This window comes from Mus caroli, unplaced genomic scaffold (assembly GCF_978045245.1).
Source record: "Mus caroli unplaced genomic scaffold, Mus_caroli_1 scaffold_2, whole genome shotgun sequence".
NCBI lineage: Eukaryota > Metazoa > Chordata > Mammalia > Rodentia > Muridae > Mus > Mus caroli.
In genome coordinates this window covers 123,537,134-123,547,434 of record NW_028227257.1, presented here as the reverse complement: position 1 = coordinate 123,547,434, position 10,301 = coordinate 123,537,134, and the positions used below count along the sequence as shown (strand labels likewise).

The 10,301-nt window shown below is 40.6% G+C and overlaps 1 long non-coding RNA gene across 1 annotated transcript in view; it reads right to left on the bottom strand.

Annotated features, from left to right (window-relative positions):
- Window positions 1-2,875: 2,875 nt before the first annotated feature.
- The window catches only part of LOC110307984 (uncharacterized), a 59,474-nt gene continuing 52,048 nt past the window's right edge, over window positions 2,876-10,301 (bottom strand). The window contains exons 2-3 of the long non-coding RNA XR_002379493.2: window positions 3,769-3,866; window positions 2,876-3,164 (exon numbers count right to left, since the gene is read on the bottom strand). This is a non-coding gene — a long non-coding RNA (uncharacterized LOC110307984). The remainder of the gene's footprint in view (window positions 3,165-3,768; window positions 3,867-10,301) is intronic.

Genomic DNA, 10,301 nt, shown 5'->3' with positions numbered 1-10,301 from the left:
GTGCTGATACATAGAAAATTTGCAGATCTAACCGGGAAGGTGAAGTGATGAGGCATGGCCAGTGAATTTCAAGGGCTACAGAAATGGTTCTTAGTCAGAAATCAAGGCAAACTGGTATAGTGACCCATCACTGGGCTGGAAGTGGGAAGATCGGGAAGTTTGAGTATTATGTCTTCGCTGGACTCTTACGTACCATTTTCTATTTGTACATTTTCCCCAAAAGTAAATACATTAGTACCACTTGAAGAAAGGAACCGAGTATATACCATTGCAGTTATTTAAGAGAGGAGAATGAAGGCCACCGTTGTTTCCTTTGCGTGCTTGGAAGTTGTGTTCACAGCTGATGCTATCCCAGGCCCTTGCAAAACCACTTTCTTGTGAGAGAAATGGGCAGATTATGCGTTACAAAGTACACTCGGACCATTTTCTCTTATTTTGTCCCAATCTCTTTTTCCCCTGGAAAGGTAATAAATTCTCCAGCTAGTGCCTCAGCAGTGTTCTCACTGACCTTCCTAGACAATCGAAAAGAATGTGCCTCATCTCCTGTCTTCAGGTTGGTGAAAAGAAAGAAAGAAAGAAAGAAAGAAAGAAAGAAAGAAAGAAAGAAAGAAAGAAAGAAAGAAAGAAAGGAAGAAAGAAAGAAAGAAAGAAAGAAAGAAAGCATAAAAGAAAACATAAAAGAGAAAGAAACAGGTTTGGAGCCAAAACATTTGCTTCACATAGACACTGTTGAAGTGTGATCACAACTAAAAGTTAACCAATATTTTTTCCAGTTTCAAAAGCATCTCTGCCTCCTTTCCTATCGAACGCCTCATCTCTTCCTTAAGACTGTTTTAAAGTCTTTGTGCTGCCCGGAAGCACAAAGCATCTTTCTTTTGCTGCTGCCACTGCCACTGTTTTAAAGTGAAAAGCTTTTGCTTCTTATCACTTTCAGTGTGATCTCTGCTAACCATCATCACTGTCCTTACACTTCTTCCTTTCTTAATGTTTACATTTATTAATTTGTCTTGTGCATTCATCATGGAAGGGGGTGGGATGGGGGTGGGGCTCTGATTCTCCTCTGCCCGCAGTATGGAGGTTAGAACGAATCAGTCTTCTCCAGGTGAATTCTGGGAACCCAGCTTCAGTGCTCAGGTTTGTCAGCAAGTTAACTTGACCCTCTGAGCCATCTCACTGGGGCTGTCCTTAAGCTTCTAGCAGAATGAAAATGAGCACAGCCCAAGTAAATATTAAACATGCCCAAATTTCTTAGTGTTATGGTTTGCACCTGAAATGTTCCCCAGAGGCTCTGGTGTTGAAGACTTCATTTCTGATATACATTGTGCTCATAGGTGGTGTCTTTGGGATATTATTATCACGACGGTACTGACACAACTACTTGGCTCATAGTTTGGTGGGCTACTGAAAGGTGATGCAACAGGAGGTAGGACCTAATAAAAGGAGTAGGTCCTTGGATGTCTGCCCTGAGGAACTATATCTTCCATGAAAATGTGATTACTATGCACTCTTGCCTTACCACTAGTTAATCCTGACCCCTCTTTCACTCCATCTTTGCTCTCTGGGTACCATAAGACAAGCAACGTCTTCTGCCACACACATTCCCCCACCAGGATATTCTGTTTCATCTCAAGCCAAGAAGCAATGGCAGCATCTGCCCCTTGGATTGAACTCTTTAAAACCTTGAGCTCAGATAAAATTTTCCTCTTCTAAGATGTTCAGCTTAGGTAGTTTGTTACATATGGTAATGGTGAAGCTGACTAACACAAAGCCACCTCATTCTAGAAGCAGTAGGAACACTCAAATAATTTCCTGAAAACAAAATCAATAATAGTGAAATCTTTGAAACAGAAGAATAGGAAATGTTTTATAAATATTTGGGTTTCTCTGATAGCATAAAGCTTATCACAGTTTTTCTGGTATTTCCCAGTATTTCCAAAGTTTCTGCCTACCTAAGATTAAATCCGTCAGTGGCTTCTTCTACAATAGCGGTGTTGAAGAATTTATAAGAGGAGCTACTGTGCACTCTTGCTTTATTGCTCAGTTAATCCTGGTCTGTATTTAGAGAGAGGTGCCTGCCAGCTTGAGATCTCAAAGCAATGAGCACAAATATTTGCCAAATCCTATGCAGTGCAGTTTTGGTGATTGACATGAAAAAATCACTGACGTTGTAGTATAAGCAAATCTTAGCAACTGTAAGATGGATAAATAGAAGGTTAGCTAGATAAGCCACAAAGACTTTGAGTATTCCAAATGAAAGAGAAGAGACAACCCGAATTACAGAGGTACAAACTTTCTTTATTTAAAAAGACAAGTCAGCCAGATGTGGTAGCACACCCTGTAATCCCAACACGTGGGAGGTGGAGGCATCCAGGCCAGGCTCCTGTTCAAAGTCATTCTTGGCTACACCGAGACTCTGAAGCCAGCAGAAACTGCCAATCTCAAACAGCCAAACCAGTTGCTTGATCAATCAACAAATGGCTGAGCAATGTTTGTAAAAAAAAAATAAATAAGGGTGACTACATTCAGAAAAATTGCAAAACCTAACATCAGTGCCAAATATTGGCAGAGATGTATAATTGACTTTTCTCATAAGATTGGCTAGATTTTAATGGTTAATCCACCACGTTTTTCATTGTTGGGAAGCACTGCAGTCAATCAACTGTGTTAATGGTATAAATAAATAAACTATCAACTTCAAACCATATTTGAAATCCTTCATGAGGCTGAACCAGAAACATTGGCTTTGCCAGAATAATGCTTTGGGAAGTATGTACAGGTGGTTGTGGGGCCAGTAATTCCCTCATCTCCTAAGCGCCTTTTCAAAATTAATCTTTAGTGTAGAAAATGAACACATAAAAAACCAAGGGGGTTTACTTAAGTGAAATCAATAATCATGCACTATGTAGAAATAACCATTGTTACTATTTGATAGACATCATTTGTCTTTTCACTTTGCTAAATACATACATTTTATCCAAATGTGCTTATAGTATACACAACTTCTTTCATGTAACAATGTATCATGAACAGCTGCCTCCTGTTCCCCCAGAACAAGTCTTCATGAGGTTTCAGGATGATCCTAGGCCATGCATGTCTCTGCAGTCTTCCTCTGGTTTGCATAGCCAGAGCTGCATTTCCACAGCTTCCTTTTGGGCTGGTTTCCCCTGCATTAAACCAATCAGAACCATGAACAGAAAATGGAGTAAGAGAAAAGCCTTAGTCTTCTCCACCCCTCCCCCATGCCCCAGCTAAATGACTGGTGACCCCTGACTCTGGACTCCAGGGCCACAGCCTACTCCCTTAGTCCTTTTAGGAGTTCATCTTGTTTCTAACCACAAAGGGATCCTTTCTGGCTTCCCTCTTCAATTCCATGTTTCACAGACTAGTGAAGTTTAGGGGTTTAGTTCCCCCTGCACTGACTGTAACAGCAGTTTTGTACTTTTCCTGGTTGGAGCCCAAATCCTCCCTCATTTGCGATGGAGAAGCACTGGCGATGTCATACGCAGCAAAGCCAATTGGTCCTTGAATTTCATTTGCCAGAAGTTTGCTAGCATTTTAAATGTGCTTTTTAAATTAAGTGGCTTAGTCTTGAGAGAAGCAGAAAGAAAACTCGCACACCTTTAAAAAATCAATTTGCCAAGAGCGTAATTAAAAATTATAAACACAAAATATTGTGTAACTTTACTGAACATTAGTCAGAACCTGGCAAATCCTTAACCAAGGCTCAGACATAAATTTTATGCTAATGAAAAGGGTGGCATGTAATACCTGTCAAGGCTTAATTTACATTACACATCTTCCACAAGGCCCACTCTTCTCCAGCTTATTTGTCAATGCTCTCTGCATTGGGATCTGCTTCGCAGATCCTAAAACACAGGAAAAAAGCACAAGAATTTGGGATTAGTAGTTTGAAGCATCACGTATCTCCAGAGAAGTAGTTCTACTCTCGAGGATATCTGCGTTTTACTTCTCTACATATTTTCTGCTGTTGCTTCTTTGCTCATTCACAGCTCCAAGATCAAGGCAAACAGAAAGGGTCTGTAAGGGTTTCTAACTTTGCTTCATAAAGTTCTAAATTCTTGGAAGGGTTTTTTTGGTTTTTTTGGGGGGGTTGTTTTTTTTTTAACTTTCTATTATGAGACAAGGTCTTATTAAGTTTCCTAGCTGGTTGGGAACACTGTAGCTCAGCAGGTCTTGAACTTGTGGTCCTCCTGCCTCAGGCATCCTCCTGAATAAGCTGTGGCACAAGCCTGAACCCCTAAACCTCACCCTACACCTTTTTATGGGTAATGAAAATGAAAAAAACAAATAATACACATTTGTACACATGCATTCGCTCCTCACACACACACACACACACACACACACACGCTCGTGTCACTTGCCCACAATATCACACATGCATGCCCATACACATCTCTCTGACACTGCACATCACACACACACATCCCCTGACATCTCTCTCTCTCTCTCTCTCTCTCTCTCTCTCTCTCTCTCTCTCTCTCTCTCTCACACACACACACACACACACACACACACCACATACATCCATGCACATGCATCACTCTGGTATCACATCATACCATACATACACACATCACACACATATCACACACACCATAAACACACATTACACAAATACTGTAGACACATATCATGTACACATTACACACAAATGCACATACACACATCACTTATCTCCTTGACATCATATATTACATACATATAGGCATACATGTTATACATACATATCACACACACATACATTCATATAGCACATACATACATTCATACCACACACACACATACACACACACACAGACATATACCACCATCCAGAAAAAACTTCAAGCATGGAAAAGGATTTCTCTGCACCTAGAAAAAGGGCCCTGGCCAAACAGAAGTACAAAATGAAACTGACAAGGATCCAGGTTAGCCAAAGGACAAACAAGTCACTCAGAGCTGATACTCAAAGGAGTAATTATGAAAGAAGTAGTAGACTTAGCAGGGTAGACTTAGCAAAGGAGTCCCATGATCTCATGATGCAAGCATCCAGGTGTGTCCGGTGAGATGCCATCATGCAAACGCTACACCTGCCGAATTCATTTGAATCAAAGGCAATGCTTATCTATTTCCAACTGGCCAGACTTGGGAGCCAAATCAGAGCGTTAAAACATGCAGGAACCATCAGAGAGAGAGACCACTTTCTGTTCTCTACACTTCAACACAGGAGAGGGTAAATTGACATATCCTCAACACAGGAATGGTAGACAAGAGAGAAAGAGGAGGTCAGAATACTAAATCCCTTTAAAGCTGGATCAAGCTGTTCCTGACAATACAGGTGAATCACTAGACATGTTTTAAGAGTCAGTTTGTTGTCTTTCAAATGAAGTGAGTTTCTGTTGTTTAACTACGATGATCCCTGATAAATACACCTAACTTACTCCCCTACCTACTTCAGGCATCGTAAGCACAGAACTTACCTGTTAGCCAAAATCAATGCACACATGTACTGTTTATTTATTTGGCTTACTGCTGCTAAGCAAGGGAAGGGAGACTTCACATGATCACATGTGCCAGTTCTAAAGCCAATGTAAGTTCCTAATTTAGGTGAAAATTTTAACGTGGATGGGAATGTTCTTACTACATGGATAACAAACCCTTCTACTACCACAAGAAAACTGAACAGTCAAAGCTGACCAGGTGACATATAACAGCTTTGCTCCCTATCTCTGACATCTTGGATGCTTCAATGGCATCACCTCCATCCTACCATCATCAACTAACCGTGGTCCCCTGAAATGGCCCATGCTGTAGGCATTGGAATCTCATGAACTCCATCCTCAGGGTACAATGGAATCAATCCCATCACTGTTTAACTGTCAAGACCTAGCTTGAGCACACGGCCTCTGTGAATTCACCTGCCGCTAGCCGCACGCTGCCACCCTGCCTTCCCACTCCCATATTCAGAAGTGGAGTATTCTAGTGTTGCCTCTGTTTGAATTCCACTTAGGGCTGTTTGTTTCTTCGTGCAACTCTGTTTTAACAGTCCTCGATTCTGTGAAGAAGAGAGTTCTCTTCATCATCTTGCAGTTTTAAGCATCAGCTCGTTTAGCCATCGTCAATGGTTATCTGTTAAACATGTCAATGAATAATTTAATAAACTAATGGACAGAGAGGCAGAAAGATCCATATTTAGCCAGGTGTGGTGGCACATAGCTTTAATTTCAGCGCTTGAAGTCAGAGACTGGACTCAGAGACAGGCAGGTCTTTATGAATTTGAAGCCAGGCTGGTTTACATAGTGAGGTCTAGGACAGACAGAGCTACATAGTGAGATCCTAGCTTGAAAAATGAGAGAGAGAGAGAGAGAGAGAGAGAGAGAGAGAGAGAGAGAGAGAGAGAGAGAGAGAGAGAGAGAGAGAGGGAGAGAGAGAGAGGGAGAGAGAGAGAGAATATGTGTGTGTATATAGTTGGGAGATTGGAGTCTAGCTAATCATTTTAAGTTAAAATACATATCGTAAAAAGAATAAAATACATTAAGTCATCATATACTAGCATTCTATGCTTTATAAGCATGATAGTGTATTATACAGTGTAATAATTCTTATTTAAACTTGCTTATCTTTTTTCTCTGCATCAAACAAAATATCTTCTTTCTATTCCCTGTATTTTATTTGATATGCATGGCTGATTATTTCCCATATAGGTACAACATCTGTGATTGCATAATATTTTTTAATAACCTGAAACAAATCACTGGGTTGAACAATAAATAAACCCAGATCCTTAAAGAACTGGGTTAAGTACATACAGGAAAAATAAAACTCTCCCCATGTTGTACAAGCACATACATGTACACACACATTCACATTCACACTCCTTAATAATTCCGTGGTTTCAGTATCTTGTGTAGGAAGAAAGTGCTGTCACTTGAAAAGGTTACAGTAATGGATGCTGTTCCTTACAGACCTGTATGAATCTGGGAAGGCTCAGAAACAGAAGGATGAGTGGGGTGGGAGGCGGAGAACGTCTGCACAAAAATCTATCCAGTTATTCCCATTTAATATAGACTCGTACAGACTGTGTTATATGTAGGGAAACCTCTCTCTCTCTCTCTCTCTCTCTCTCTCTCTCTCTCTCTCTCTCTCTCTCTCTCTCTCTCAAGATAGATAGCCTTGAACTCATTATGTAGAACAGGCTGGTCTCGAACTGAAGAGATTCACTTGGCTCTGCCTCTCTAGTGCTAGGATTAAAGGTCTGCATCACAATACCCAGCTTCCCTTTGTAGAAATTATCTTTGAGACTATAACTATTTGTCCTTGAAGCTCAGAATAATTGTGCATGCCTCTAATCCTAGCATTTGGACAGCTGAGACAGAAGATTGCTCTGAGTTCAAGGCTAGATTACATATAGTAGTATATAGAAAATTAGGGGTCAGCCTAGATTACATACTGAATTTGAGGGCAGCCTGGGCTATAGAACTAGGATTTTATTTTATTTACCTTTGGTGTGCCTGTATTTTCTGTATCGTGTGTGTGTGTGTCTGACTGTCTGTCTGTCTATACATACATACATATATACACACACATATATGCATGTAATTGAATGAATAATCAAAAAATGAGGTAAAGGCAGATGTTAGCACACAACTGAAATCTAAGCACCATTGAGGATTATTGTCTTTGGAAGTTGCAAAAGCCATACCTGCATCTGGAGATTTAGGTGTGCAGAGCTACTGGCTTGGGCCTCTTGCAGATCCACCTAAAACGCCATTTTTACTCAGTGAAGAAAGGCCACTGAAGCCACTTGCCATGCTAAGATTCCATTTATAGATTTATTCATTTAAATAGTACCCAAATTTTCAATACTAAGACAGATGGCCCCACAGTAGGAGATGTGATGTCCTTGAAAAGATGTGGGTTTTGTTAGGATAAGTATATCTTCATATAATGATCAATTAGGTTTGTGAGCTATGCATCTTGAATAATTTCATAATTCCATCACAATTTTCTGGTTCTAGATTAATCTGGGTCAAAAGAAATGATAATAACATAGGATGATAGAGAGCAACAGAGACTTCAGATGAAAGTAGACTTATCACATGGTACCCGGTCTTTATGGTGCACGTAGCCCACTCCATTTTCTTAAGTGTGTGTGTGTGTATGATGTGTGTGTGTGTGGGGGGGGGGGATGCCAAAGAGCAACCTCAGGTAGCATTCCTCAGGAACAGTATGCCTTGGTTTTTGTGACAGTGATGAAACTCACCCAAACCATCAATCCTGGCTTTTCATTTTAATGTGAGTATTAGGGGTAGAACTCAGATTCTCATGTGTTCAAGTTTGGCCCTGGCTCTTCCTCCCAGCTCCATGCTCCCAAAAATAAGACTCAGACTCAAAATATATTTACAAATACTGTCTTAGTTAGGGTTTTGTGATCAGATACCATGACCAAGGCAACTCTTCTAAGGACAACATTTAATTGGGGCTGGCTTACAGGTTCAGAGGTTCAGTCCATTATCATAAAGGTGAGAACATGGCAGCATCCAGGAAGGCATGGTACAGGCAGAGATGAGAGTTCTACATCTTCATCTGAAGGCTGCTTGCAGAATACTGACTTCCAGGCAACTAGGACAAGGGTATTAAAGGCCACGCTCACAGTGACACACCTACTCCAACAATATTACACTTCCTAATATGAAGACCAGGAGTGTGCCCATTCTATCTACCTCAGTAACACACACATGTAGAAGCAGTCAGACACAGTTTGGGTAGCCATATGAATGTCTCTTTCCCCTCTCTGTTCAGATCCTTGGTCTGTTGTTGGATATCACAAACTGGATACAGAATCTTGCCCCCAAGTCAGGATGGCAGAACAGTCTAAGAAATTGGGCCTAGAGCTTGGGCCCACTTCTATCATGAGGTACATTTACAATTATGACTGACATAAACCATCTCCTATATCAACCATGAGTTTGTATTCCAATCGACTCTAGAATTTAGTTTACATGGCTTACATTCAAAAGCCCTTTGCCACTGCTGCCCACACATGCTGACAGCCCTTCCCATCCTAGCGGGAATAACAGATTTGATTTCTTAAGCATTACAGAATTAAACCAGAATGCTAGTAATACAGGGAGGATCTCATACTGCTTTTGCAATAGGGAGAAAAGTAAGACTTGAGATGAAAATAATCGAGGCTATTTTAAAATAGCCTACATATTGAAAATTGTAATTTCATTTGGTTTCCACAGGTGACATATTCAAATGTCCAAAATTCAAAAGGTCCAAAACCAAAGACAGAGAGTAATTTTGTCACATCTCTGTTACCCTACACTGATTTCTTGCCAAGCTAACTCAACATAATTTACCTCTTATATTTTCTCATAGAGATACTTATATATATTCTTTGAACGAAATAGAGAGATTGTCTATCTTCTAATGTCTTACTTTGGCAATAGTTTTATATTAGTATATAAAAAGCTGGGCAGTGGTAGCACCACCCCTTCCATTTCAGCAGTTGGGAGGCAGAGGTAGGAGCATCACTGAGTTCGAGGCCAGCTTGGTGTAGAGAGCAAATTTCAGGGCTGCCAGGGGCTACATACTACACACAGAAAGCCTGTCGAAAGGAAGGAAGGAAGGAAGGAAGGAAGGAAGGAAGGAAGGAAGGAAGGAAGGAAGGAAGGAAGGAAGGAAGGTGAAGGAAAGGGAAGAAAAGGGAAGGGAAGGGAAGGGAAGGGAAGGGAAGGGAAGGGAAGGGAAGGGAAGGGAAGGGAAGGGAAGGGAAGGGAAGGGAAGGAAAGGGAAGGAAAGGGAAGGAAAGGGAAGGAAAGGGATAAAGAGAAGGAAGGGAGGGAGGGAGGAAGGGAGGGAAGGGGGCTTCTTATTTTTTCTGGTTGCATACCTCTCCATTGCAAGTATAAACATAATCTCTTTCACCAGTACCTGATGGGTACACGTTTGTTTGCACGATCTTCCTGCATCTACATTATTTTGCATATGGACAGGGTTTTCTTTAGAACAAACTCATAAAAGTGGAATTCTTTGACTATATATGATACAGTTTTTAAACATAAAACTTTAATGTATATATATATATGTTTTATTTATTTATTCATTCATTTATGCATATATGTAGAGACCAAGGGCTCCTTGCAAGAGCTGATTCTTTCTCCTTTCTCCATGTGGGTTCCAGACACCAGACACAGGTTGTTAGATTTGGTGGCAAGTGCCCTTACCTACTGAACCATCTCACTAGCCCAATACATACATATCTGAATAATGATTTAAAAAAAAAAAAAACA